The following is a 13,359-nucleotide window of genomic DNA, read 5'->3' on the forward strand; positions in this document are numbered from 1 at the left end:
ACACAGAAAGATATTTTTGACCTGCCTCCACAATAATAAAAGGTAAGCTGCTTCATTGTTTTTTTTTCTTGGTTTTTTTTAAACTGCAGTATAGTTGATGTGCTCTACTGTGTTAGTTTCAGGTGTACAGCAAAGTGATTCAGTTATATATATATATATATATTTTTCAGAATATTTTCCATTATAGCTTATTATAAGACATTGAGTATATTTCCCTTTACTATATAGTAAATCCTGCTTGCTTATCTGTTTTATGCATTGTAGTCTGTATCTCTTAATCTCATACTCCTAATTTATCCCTCCCTTTCCCTTTCTCCTTTGGTAACCATAAATTTGATTTTTATGTCTGTGAGTCTGTTCTTGTTTTACATATAGATTAATTTGTATTATTTTTTAGATCCCACATATTCATTTACTTTTAAATACAAAAAGAGAAGGAATATTACTGGTATTTCATTAATAATTTCCTTACTTTTACTGATACTAGGAAAGTGTGTGATTATTTTGAGTTTACAGATATGATTTACCTTGATTTACCATCTTCTTAATCAACAATATTATCTCCATCAAGCAACATATTAATGTTCATATAAGAGAATGTGCGAATTATCAACCTTTGTTTATAACTTCCCTAGAACTATGCAAATGATTTCAGGGATGAATCTCAAAGTTCAGTTCTATCCAACTTTTGTGTACATTTACCATTTTAATCCTTATGATAAGCCAGTGTAATACAGTATATATACTGTATAAGGTTTGGAAATAAGAAGATGAATAAAACAAGCAAATACCATCTGCCCACAACTCTATGTGACTGTATTTCTCTTGTTCACTGGCGTATCTCCTTTCTTAGCACATGGCCTAGCCTAGTACAAATAAGATATTCAATAAAACATTTTGAATTATAGAACTAAAACTGCATTTAATGAATTATAAGCTGTACATTTTATTTTATATTTTAGTAACTTGAAATCACTGCATCATTAGTATCCTTGAAAGTATAGAGCTCTCTTAATGAACATTGATAACTGAGAAGAAAAGTGATGTTACAGACCAAGACTCTTTTAAAAATTTGAGGTTTATTCAAACCTATTTATTTATTTTACTTACGTTATCATTTCTATGTATATATTCCTCTGTATAGATGCATACATGATTAAGACAATCTATAAAATATGTGTAAAAGTTATCTTTCAATAACAATAAAACTAAAAATTCTAAATGGAAAAAAAAAAACAGGACTTTACTCTTAAGAAAATGTAGCCCCTTATAGATTCATTAAGCAACACTTATAAAAAAAATGTACTATATTGTAATATAGAGTACCCAAGGGGGATAATGACTGAACTAAAACCAGAAATTAAATATAAATTTAAAATGTGGTAAAAATGAATAAAAATTTTCACCAAAGCATTATCATTGTAGCTGAATTATGAAGTTTTTCCTGTTAGCCCTAGAACAATGGTGGACCTCACAAGGGGAACACTGAGTCAGTGCCCTTATCTGTCTGTAGCTCCAGGAAAAAATGATATACCAGAGACCATCACCCAACTCTGAATCACTCATCACTGAACTCAAAGCCAGTCAGAGCCACAGCTGTACTTTTCTTTTTCCTTTGGTGTGTACTCAGACACTATGATTTTCACACTCCAAATTACAAGAAGAAAAAGAGCATGTAACATTTTAAAATGCTTTCTTACATAAATAACTGCAAAATAAAAAGTTTGGCATTTTTACTATAGGTAGAAATAAAATGTATGACAACAAAATCATGAAAACCTAGAGGAAATCATTAAGACTACTCTAAGATTTGTACACAATGCTTGAAATAGATGTGATAAGTTAAAGATTTACACTATCAGCCAAAAGCTAATACAAAAATAACAAAACAATCTGTTATAACTAATAACCAACAAGAAAGTTAAACTGAATTACAAAATTTAGTAAATTAATCCAAAAGAAGTCAGAAAAATATGCAAAAAGGGACAAAGAATAAATGGAAGTATTAGAAACTAGAAAGAAGTATTTAATATTTAAACATAATTGTATCAATTATGTTGATAATCACAGTAAGTAAATGATAACAGCACTGCATCAAATTCCAGATATTAACAGATTGAATAAAAAAATAAAACCCAACTATAACTATTTACATATAAAGAATAACCTAAGTTAAATATAAAACAGTGAGGAAGGATATACTAACACTAATCAAAAGAAATGTAGAGTAGCTGTACTCAGCCTAGAAAAATTAGATTTCAGAGCAAAGTGTAATAACAGTGGTAAGATTGATCATTTTATGATGAGAAAAGATAATTTTATGATGAGAACATAACAATCCAAAATATGTGTGCACCTATTAACAGAGCCTCAAAATACACAAAGCAAAAGCAGGCAGTACTTCAATAGAAAACTTCACAAATGTAGTTAAGGATTTCAGTACTCTTCTTTAAATAGTTGATATGACAAATAGAAAATTGGTAAGAATACAGAAGACTTGAACAACATTCTCAACCAGTTCACATAACTGATGTAACAAATTTATGTCTAATAGACAAAACTATAAAGAAAGCAAAGTCCATCAAGATGTGAAAGGATAAAGACATGGTACATTTTCCAATGGAATACTACTTAACAACAAAAAGGAATGTGCTATTTGTACATATGATAGCATGTTGAATCTCAAAATATTTACTCTGAATGAAGGAAATTAGACCAAAATAAAGAGTAAATACTGGATTTATATAAAACTCTATAATGTGCAATCTAATATGTAGAGACAGAAAGCAAATAAATGATTATCTGGAGATAGAGGTATGGGGAATGTCAACAGAGAGAAATTACAAAGAGGCATGAGGGTGATGGACAAGTCTATTGTGGTGATACTTTATGATGCATACATATACTGACATTTATCACATATTGTACATTAAATATATGTAGTTTATTGTAAGTTGATTACATTTCAATAAAGTTATTAAATTGTTATTTTAATTACAAGAGGGTTCACATGGATACTAGTCAATCTTGATAAAATATTTCTGAGAATGATGACAAGTTTCTGGATTTGGCTTTGGAAATTGATGTATTAACAATAAAATTGTTGAGATCAAGGGGCTTTGAAGCTAATATTTTGATTATGTCATGTTATGAACATTAAAGTCATGTGAAATGATCATGGGACTTTTAGTAACACAGAGGAGTATGTTGCCAAAAATCTCACTGAGTATGTGGTTGAGAATAAAGAGTGCATCATGGCATGACAGCCAGAGAGAGAAGAGAATGATACAGTGAAATTTCAGAACTTTGACTAAATAAAAATCTATATGAAATTGTATAAGTAACTATCTGGGAATGGTAACAGGGAAGAAACATACTTATAAAATGTTATGGCTTGGTATGGTAGGGAAAAATGAGAAACCGCCACTTCAGGGAATTTCAAGTAAAACAATGTCTTTGTTAGAGATAAGAAGACAAAGGAGTACATTCTGAAGATATCTGATAATATAGGGAGTCCTTTGCTTCTAGCCCTGTAACCAAGTTATACCTGTAAGCAAGGTGTCATCCTATACCAAGGACTTGCAGTCTCACTCAGGAATTTCGGACCTACCCAATACTCTCTCACTTTAGTTGACAACTTAATCCTGGATATTGAACTTCAAAAGCTTACCTCAAGCACCCATGTTCTGAAATTTCTACTATATATGTGTGTTGATATAACACATACAACAGCTTACTCTAGTGTAACAATGTAAGACTGTTTTTCCCCATTCTGAATCTGCTTTGATCTCATTATATATGTTCGATTACTGGTAGCCTTCCTATCTATTAGTTCTCTTTCTGATGACTGCAAGACACCCCTGAAAAATGCCTGTTTGGTCAAATCACCTGGAATAACATCTGCCATTAGATTTCTTTATAATCTGTCCCACCCAGCTGGCTACATGCAGAATATATAAGAAGTCTTTTCTACTAGCGCAGACACTGCCTGGGAGGCCCAGCTGTTCTGTCTCATTCTAGTTCACGTTGCTCTGTCAATGTTCCTAGCACTACGATGCCCTTGACTTTAAGACTCTAGTGACCTTATTTTTTCTCATCCTGTTTCAGGAATGAAGCCATCTACTTCCTCTAAAAATATTTTAAAGGAGACTGTAAAAAGAACAATCCTGGAAATAACTTTGAAAAGAATTAAATTATTCTTCAGATCATCTTTCTTCATTATTGGAGCAATATACAGGTTTGAGGAATTAATCAATCTTATAGGTCATTGAGTAAAAGGAAATCAAAAACTCTAAAGAAATATAAATAAGATAGAAGATATTTTTATAAAGCTTTAAATGAATGCTTATTTCTTGTGCATGAAAATCAATGTAATGCCCATGGAAAATTAAGAAAAAAAAAGATCAATCCAACAGAGTTAAGGGGTGTTAAAACTTTATGTTTGGTTGGTTGGTTGTTTTTTTAAAAATTACGCAGCAAAACCAAAAATAGAGAAAGGATAATTTAGTAGCTGCACTCATACAGTGAATTAGTGGTAAAGTAGGAAATAGAATATGGTTTTCTGATTCCTACTACATCTGTAAACAAGTTTATAAAATTCATATTTAACAGTACAGGGGAGACTGATTATCAATGTATACATTTATTTAAGAACATCATTCTTCTAATCCTAGCTTTCCTGTCTCCTAGATCTTCTCATATCACTGATTTAGAAACCAAAGCTAGGTTAAAATGGCTTATATTTTCAGATAAATTTAGGGAAGTGTGAAGACTCAGACTTCACACCAGGACTATTATCCTTAAAAAGAATATTAAGGCAGGTCAGGGATCAAGAATACCTTGAAAAAACAGTAACTGAAATATAAATGTCTCAGCCCATATTCTACTTCTACTTCTATTTCTGCTTTTTTGTTTTTTTGCTAAATGTCATTTGTCTATAGGCTAAGTGACATTTGTTTGTTCATTTTATCCTCACTCTAATCCTATGAGGTAATTTTATATCCTCCATTTTAATGAATAGAAAACTGAGATCTGAGATTTAGACTGAAAGTTAATTTTCAGAGACTCTAATCTTTTTTTTTCTCACCAGAGCCCTTATTCTTTCTGTCACATTCTGCTATACCTAAAATACCACCTTAAAAAAGAAAAGAAAAAAACCTCTTTGTTGATATCAGTCCACTTTAGAGTAACATTTCTTACCTCTGTTATGCTTAAAATGTCTTTAAGCAAATTCTGATTACCTTTGAATTTGAGGATGGATTCCTTGGTCAGTCGGTAAGGTCCACAATTATAGTCAGCTCTGCAGGTTTTTATATGCGACTATGGTCAAGTTCCTTAACATCCGAGAACCTCAGTTCATGTATCTGAAAAATAGAAAATTAAACAAGAGTTTTACACACATACATACACACACATGCACAAATGCGTACCTCAGGTTTTTGCAGTAAATGATAAGTTTCCTTTGCTCAATCTTACTTAAGTGTGCTTTGCTTAATATATCAATGCCCATATCTTCATAGGTGTTTAGAAATATCATTAATCATAATATTAGCAATAACTTCACACTCCTGAGAAAGGTTCTAAATAAAGGATTGTAATATGATAAGAAGAATCTCCTCACCAGATGGCTGTTCTCTCAGGGAGCAAAGACCTGTCTACGAAATTAGCAAGGCTGACAATTTCTCTTTTCTTTGACCTCACTTAATATACTCTCACTCCAACCTACTTTAAAAGATAAAAAGTCTCCCAAATACTTCCCTTCCATTACTCTTCAATCCACAGAGTCTATTTATACTAAATTAGATTCTTTCATCTAATGGTAAGAATAAGCTATTTGCTTGCCCCAGTTTTATTGCTACAATTTCAATAGCTTTAATCTCTTGAAATATACAAAATTCAATGCACACTTCTCCTCCTCCTGATTGCCATCTCCCATGGCGTTAGACACAGATGCCTTGAAACTCCTACTTATTGGCCAGAATCTTAGAAATGGATTTGTCTAATATGTTAATACTTTTCACTTTAACAAAGGTCATATTTTTGGCCTGTAATTACATTGAGAATTTTAACCAAATTTCCCTTAGGACCAGCATGTGTTACATACAAATATTTTCATAAATTTACAAGTAAAAATTTGGGGGAACATTTTTCAATATTTTTCTTAAAAAGAGAATTTTTTAAATAGAGAAAAATGAAAAATAATAACCAAAAAAAGTCTATTTCATCATTTATAAATTATCCTTGTTAATTTGTCTATTTTCTTTGTACCTATGAAATAAAATATTCAGTTAAATTTAAAGTTTCTTTTGTCAGTCATCCCAGGACCATTCCCAAATTCATCTACAAAAGTCAGGTAACCAGGATATTTATTTTATTTTACACCTATAAATATTGTAATTAACTATTAAAAAATTTACATAAATTGTATGTTCATTCAGTAACTGCCTTTCAGTAAACTGCATTGGAAGATGTTTTCATGTTGACATACATAAATTTAAGCCATAAGTTTTTATCTCCAATGTGGTATTTCATTATATGATCAAATATAAATATGAATGAAACAAATATGAAAATAACATTTCAGTTTAAGGAAATTACTGATACAAATGGTCAGTAAATTCTGTTTAATTTTTAAACTTGGTAAAATTTGGGGTTTCTTGGCTGTTGAGCAAGTATACAAACATCAATAGCCAATATCTAAGTTCGGCCGTGTACTTGAATCTGAAATATATTAATGATATATACTTATACATAAATTATCTTTTTATTCAGTTCATTTTATTCAGTGAAAATATTTTTACATTCAGTTATTTGACTAGATATTTTTTGAGACATGTAAATTAAAGAGGAAAGAAGCACTTCAACATCCAGGAAAATTCCATTAAAATTCATATGTAATCAATCATAGTGGCAATACAATTATGGATGAAAACAGTGACAACAAAAATCAAACAATGACTCACACTGTCTGTGTATGCCCCAGATACAGTAAGGATCAAGTTTGCAAAATGTAGCTGACTCTTTTAGAGTTGTATTGCTCTAACTCATTCATTCTTCCCAAATAAGACTATTATACCTTGGACAACTTAGGTTTTGCTATGTGTGGCCAGATTAGCACATTGCCTACTAAGTGGACTTTCAGAAGATTCTTTATATCTATGCTATCTATGATCATTTTTTTCTCCCTATATTTCAGCTATATTTGTGTTGCATAGTCAAATCACTAATATTTGTATAATGACCAGTATTTCAAATTGGTTGAGGATACAAATACCAAATAATTGGAGGTATGTGAAATAATTATTCCCTTCTTATTGCAATAACAATGTGTATAAAAATGTTTACAAACTGATGGTACTTTTCAAAGTTACCCAAACATTACCTTGCAGTGGAAATACTGTGTCTCAAATCTGTGTTGTATTTATCTTTCTGGATACCTAAGAAGATATTCCCCAGCCCTACTTTTACTAGGATTAAAGTCATGCATCTGGATTCCGAGTTCTGGCCTCCAGTGTGACTGGAGGAAATAAAACATATATTAATTGCAGGCTTCACCACAAAACACTGTGCAAGACTGTCTGTACCTTGCCTTTTCTTTTTCTTTTCTTTTTTTTTTTTTAATGGCAGTGTCACAAGATAAAACCTGGATGACTGAGTGAACTTTTAGAGGGCATCGTGACTTATATCTGATTTTGCTGTAATGAAGAAATGAATTTCATGTTCATCGACTGAAATAATGTCTTATTTATTATCACAATAATAGAACATCCTAGCTTATTCTGACTAATATAAATTTCAAGTTGATTAGCCCTTATTGTTAGAGTTAAAATACCTAAATTAAAATGTATTTTATTGTGTAAGGTGGGAAAAAACTTCCTCGATAATCAATATTGAATATCTAACTCTTAATAATATATGACCACTTTACCTAAGAATTTGTATTTTAAAGTTACCATTAAAATTACTTAGTAGTAGTAAAAAATATGTTTTTAATGTTTTTAGAATCAAAGGGATTACATTTCAAATATTTTCTTATAAAATAAAAAAAATTTGTAAAGTTGAGTAATTTGATTTTTACTTATCCTCACAAGGAACAAGGTAACTGTTCAACAGCAGTAGAAACTACAACATAATACAGTGGTTAAGAGCATGGGGTCTGGAATGAGACAGACCTGGTTTCTCTCTTTGCTCAGCGATTTACTAAATGTGTAATTTGGGAAGATTTATTTATAATCTGTAGGGCTTAGTTATTTTTATCATAATTTTATTAATTTCTATCTAGTCCATTACAAAGATGACTTTATTGGGGCAGAGACCAGGTCAGTTTTTGCTCACTATTGCATTACTACTCCTAATACAGAGTCTGGACCATTCAAAGCACACAGCAAAGTCTTCAAATACATTGGTTAAAATTGGAGACCGAAATATCTTTAACAATATGTCTGGTATATAGTATTACATCAGAAACATGGCATTTAAAAACAAATGTTGCAAATAGAGAATCCCACATATACACATGGTGGTATGCATAGTTACTGCCTTCTAAACATAAAGTGCTTGCATGATTCCATGCTCTATGATGGTCCAACTTGAATTTTTAAGAGTTTCTTTAGCATTTCCATAGTTGTGATACTACAGTCTTAAAAATTAGCATTAAAATGCATCAGTTAATCCAGTCAATCATAAATATATCTATCACCAATATTAAACTAACAGAAGCCCTTTGTATAGTTCCCAAATCTTAAATTTAGAGGGATCTAGACCAGAGTACCACTGTGTAAAAAGGCCAGGGATAGAACATGAGTATTTTTGACCAGATCGGTTAGTGATCTTACGTCTTATAACACCCTATCTCACTATGCTGTGGTCTTCACAGAGAAAAATGCTGCGGTCTTCACAGAGAAAAATGCTGCCAGTGAAGAGCTTATGGTAGTTATTAATGGATTTCTCACATCTAGCTGCCCTCTTTTATTTGTGCTTTGCATAGAATTTTATATAAAGTTACAACTGTGCTGCATCTCTTTGTTTGGTAGAGTTGGTTTATGATACTCCAGTCACGCTGAACTTGCCTCTAACTACTGCAACCAATATCATATTAGCTCAAGTTCACAATGAAGAAAAAAATGTGCACCACCCACTCTTCCAATAAGTTTCACCATTTTTACTCTATTTTGTAGTTTTCTGAGCATTTGAGTAAACAGCCTCGTTAATTTTGGCAAGTAACACCAACACAGAAGACTCTCAATGCCTGTAGCCCTTACATCTAAATACTAAAAGGCCTACACGTATCAAAGTATAAATTTTTTATTCCTTGATATAAACTGCAAAAGCTATATCTTCTTCCCTAAAATAAAATAGTCCTAATATGATGTAACAGAATAGTTTATGATTTGTCCAGTAGTTCTATTCTTAAAAACAGTTGAAGAGGAGGTATGGAAATGATTAAGAAATGATGCATGAATAAAACTGCTTCAGTTTGAACTAATCTTAATTTTATTCACAAGCCTTGTGGAGCTTGATTCCTTCAGTGTTCAACTTGACACAGAAACTATATACTAAAGATGGGAAGGAAGTTTCACTACCCATTTATTATTTTTACAGTCCAATATTTCTGTCGAGTGCCTCACTTCCATAGTGAGAGGCACTGCAGAGAAACATAGATCAGTGCCACAGACAGGAATATGACCCAAGACTACCAACCAGATTTGCTCTGTTTTGTTTTTATAATTTTTACCTGGGTAAGGCACTCTTTCTCCATACAAAATATTATTTCTTTGATTTATTTAAGAGACAAATAAATCTTGCTTATTACTGGGTGCAATTCATAAGTTTTATGCATGATGAAAATGGAACTTGTGAAAGACAGTTAAAGAGAACTGGAACTTGACAAATGACACTGTTAGGTTTATATTTTTGTCACCATTGCTAATCACAATAAAGAAGTCATAAAGCAAGTTGCCAGTTGCCAGCCTCCTAAAAAATATCCAATAAAAAAGGTGTCTATCAAGCTTGAAAATAATTCCTTCTGCCACACAGCAAAAAAGGAAAAGATATATATATAAATGAGTTTAACAATATTAAATATAAAAATAAATTACAAGAAGAATTCGTAGTGAAACAGTTAGCAATATATTATGCGGAATTATAAATAACAAATCTGATTTCATAACTAATGTTTTGTTTTCCTTTTCTCTCCAGTCTGCTGAGAGAATAATGCTAATTCTGGAGATCATGAGGATCTGAAAAAGCAAGATGATTATTTCTAGTTCTCATCCTATTGGATAAAATTTTGACACAGTTGATACCACATTTTTATTGGCCCTCTCTTAATACTTGGTCCCCAGGACATTTTCTCTTGGTTATCACCAACTTTATTGCTTAAGACACTCCTAGGTCTCCTTTAATTTTTCTTCCACATCTTACAACCACTGAATTTTGGAAAGTGTAATGATTTAGACATATGTATCCTTTATGCACACTTACTTCTATGATGATCTATAAAATCAGTCTTTTTTGTCAAATTGCAGATCTCCTCGCATTAGTGGATTGTAAAATCAGTTCAATGAATTAAGACAAGCAATCTTTAATAAAATTGAAGAAAAGAAAAAAATCAGAAAAATGGAGAAATTGGACTTCGTCAAAATTAAAACTGTACCACAAAGAACAAAAAAGAGAAGCTCACAAAATAGGAGAATATATTTGAAAATCTTATGTCTGATAAAGGACTAATATCCAGAATATATATATAAAGAACACTCACAACAAAAACAAGAAAAATCAAGTAATCCAATTAAAAATGAGCAGGGAGATGTCAGCATCAGAAGGCATGAGTTCCCTTTTTATCTCTCCTTCAGTGTACAAATAATTGGACATCCATAACTGAAAGAAAGCAGCTCTGTTTAGCAAACCAGGACACTAGAGAGATCCACTCATCTGTGCACCCAAAAAAGGGTGCATTAAAACCCACAGGAGCTGTTGAGGGAGGGGAGTGGTGACAGAGTCCAAGTGGCAGAAGCACCTTCAGCATAGGAGGTGGAGGCAGGTCTACCAGCTGGTCAGCAAGACCTTTCTGACAGAGGAGGGGAGTGAGTGGGGAAAGTAGGGGTCTGCCTGGCCACACATGCTGCACCTGGAGGGACCCACTGCTCTCTCTGAGGGGAAACTGTGGTGACGGGGGTGAAGAAGAGGAAAGGCTATTAAGTAGACAAAGAAAACTGGAGGAAAGAGTTTTCTGTTCTCTGGCCCTGGATTCTGACAAGAGGACCACCAAAGACCTCTGGAATTCTCCTCTATGGGCACTCCTAAAGTTCCAAATGCTAAATACACACTTACCCTGACTCTACCACTACCTGCCCTTTTATTTCCTTCACCAACTTTTTCTGTTTTATGCACATGCTTCAACCTTAGCAACAAGTCAGCTCCATTAAGATCAAACCAAAACATGCACTGTATCACCACCTTCTGGAAAAGCTCCTGACTGCCAACCTGTTGAACTTTTAGAATCAAAGTAAAGAAAGCCTTGTCTAAATAAAAAAAGGGTTTGTTACTTTAAATGTGGCAATAGAAGCACTTTATATCAAACATTATGAACAAGTCAGTCGCAGAATATCAAGAAAAAGAAAATAATTTTCACCAGCAACAAAATCCAAAGACACAGAATACTGTGATTTAACTGACAAATAATTAAAAATAGCTGTTTAAAGAAATTCAGCAAGCTATAAGAAAACTCAGAAAGGTAATTCAATTATCTCGGAAATAAAATAAACAAACAGAATGAGTCCCAAAGAAATGAAATTCTAAACACAGAACCAAGCAGATATTCTGGAGTTAAAGAACTCAATAAATGAAGTGAAGTCTGCATTAGAATGCGTTGAAAATAGAGCAGGTCAGATGAAAGAGAAAATAAGCCAGCTTGAGGATAGAAATATAGAAATGATTCAGGTATAAGAGAAGAAAAAACTAAGATTTTAAAAAGCAAAGAAACTCTACAAGTTCTAACTGACTCCACTAGAAAAGCCAAAATAAATTAATGGGTATAGCAGAAGAAGAGGGACAGAAGGAAAGAGAGCATATTTAAAGAAATTATAGCTGAAAACTCCCCAAACCTGAAAAAAGAACTAGATATATAAACATACAAAACGAAAGAACACGCTATTATTTCAATGCAAAAGACCTTCTCCAAGACACATTATATTAAAAAACACATTTTTTTAAAAAAGTCAATGATAAATAAAGAATTTTAAAGACAGCCAGGGAGAAAAGGACAGTAATGTACAAAGGAACTCCCCTTGGGCTCTTAGCAGATTTCTCAACAGAAACTCTACAAGCCAGGAGAAAAACTGCCAGCCAAGAATTCTCTATAAGGCAACATTATCCTTCAGATATAAAAGAGAAATAAAGGCTTTCTCAGACAAACAAAAACTGAGGGAGTTCAACACCACTAGACCTGCCTTACTAGAAATGTTGGAAGGAGTTCTTGAAGCTGAAACAAAAAGATGAAATTATGCAACTCTTCAATTAAATTGGTAAATAGAATTTAATGATTTTAAATATGTAACTTTTTTAGAATTGTATAATTATTTCTTAATTCTTAATTACAGCATAACGTTTAAAGGAAAAGAACATTAAAAATAACTATAACTACTACAAAATCACAGTATGAAGAGAAAATTTGTGGCATCAATAGTATAAAAGGGGAGGAATAAAAAGGTAGAACCTTATGAGCAAATGAAGATAAACTGCTGTCAGTACAAAAAGGACTACATTATCTATGAGACGTTTTATGGAAATCATATGATAACTGTACAGTCAAATTCTACGGCAGAAACACACACAAAAAAAAGGGAAGACTGAGAAAATCATTAGGGAAAACCATCAAGTTACAAAGGTAGACAGAAACAGAAGCGGAAAAAAAACAAACAATGGAGAGAGAAAATAATCAGAAGGCAAAAGGTAAAATGGCAGTAGTAAGTCACTACGTAACAATAATTACCCTGAATCTAAATTAATTGTAAATTACCAATCAAAAGGCACAGAGTGGCTGAATGGATGAAAAAATAAGACACAAGTATACACTGCCTAAGGAGACTTGTGTAAGCTCTCACGACACACACAGGCACAAAGTGAAAGGATGGAAAATGACATTCCAAGTAAACAGAAACCAAAAGAAGGTGGGTGTAACCATACTTAGACCAAATAGACTTCAAGCAAAAAGGTAACAAGAGACAAAAAAGTCATTATATACTGATAAAAGGGTTAGTACATCAAGAAGATACAGCAACTGCGAATATATATGTTCCCCAAACTTGAGCATTAAATATATTAATCAAGTTTTAAAATATCTTAAGAGAGAATAGACAA

Source organism: Vicugna pacos, chromosome 1 (genome assembly GCF_048564905.1).
Source record: "Vicugna pacos chromosome 1, VicPac4, whole genome shotgun sequence".
Taxonomy (NCBI): Eukaryota; Metazoa; Chordata; class Mammalia; order Artiodactyla; family Camelidae; genus Vicugna; species Vicugna pacos.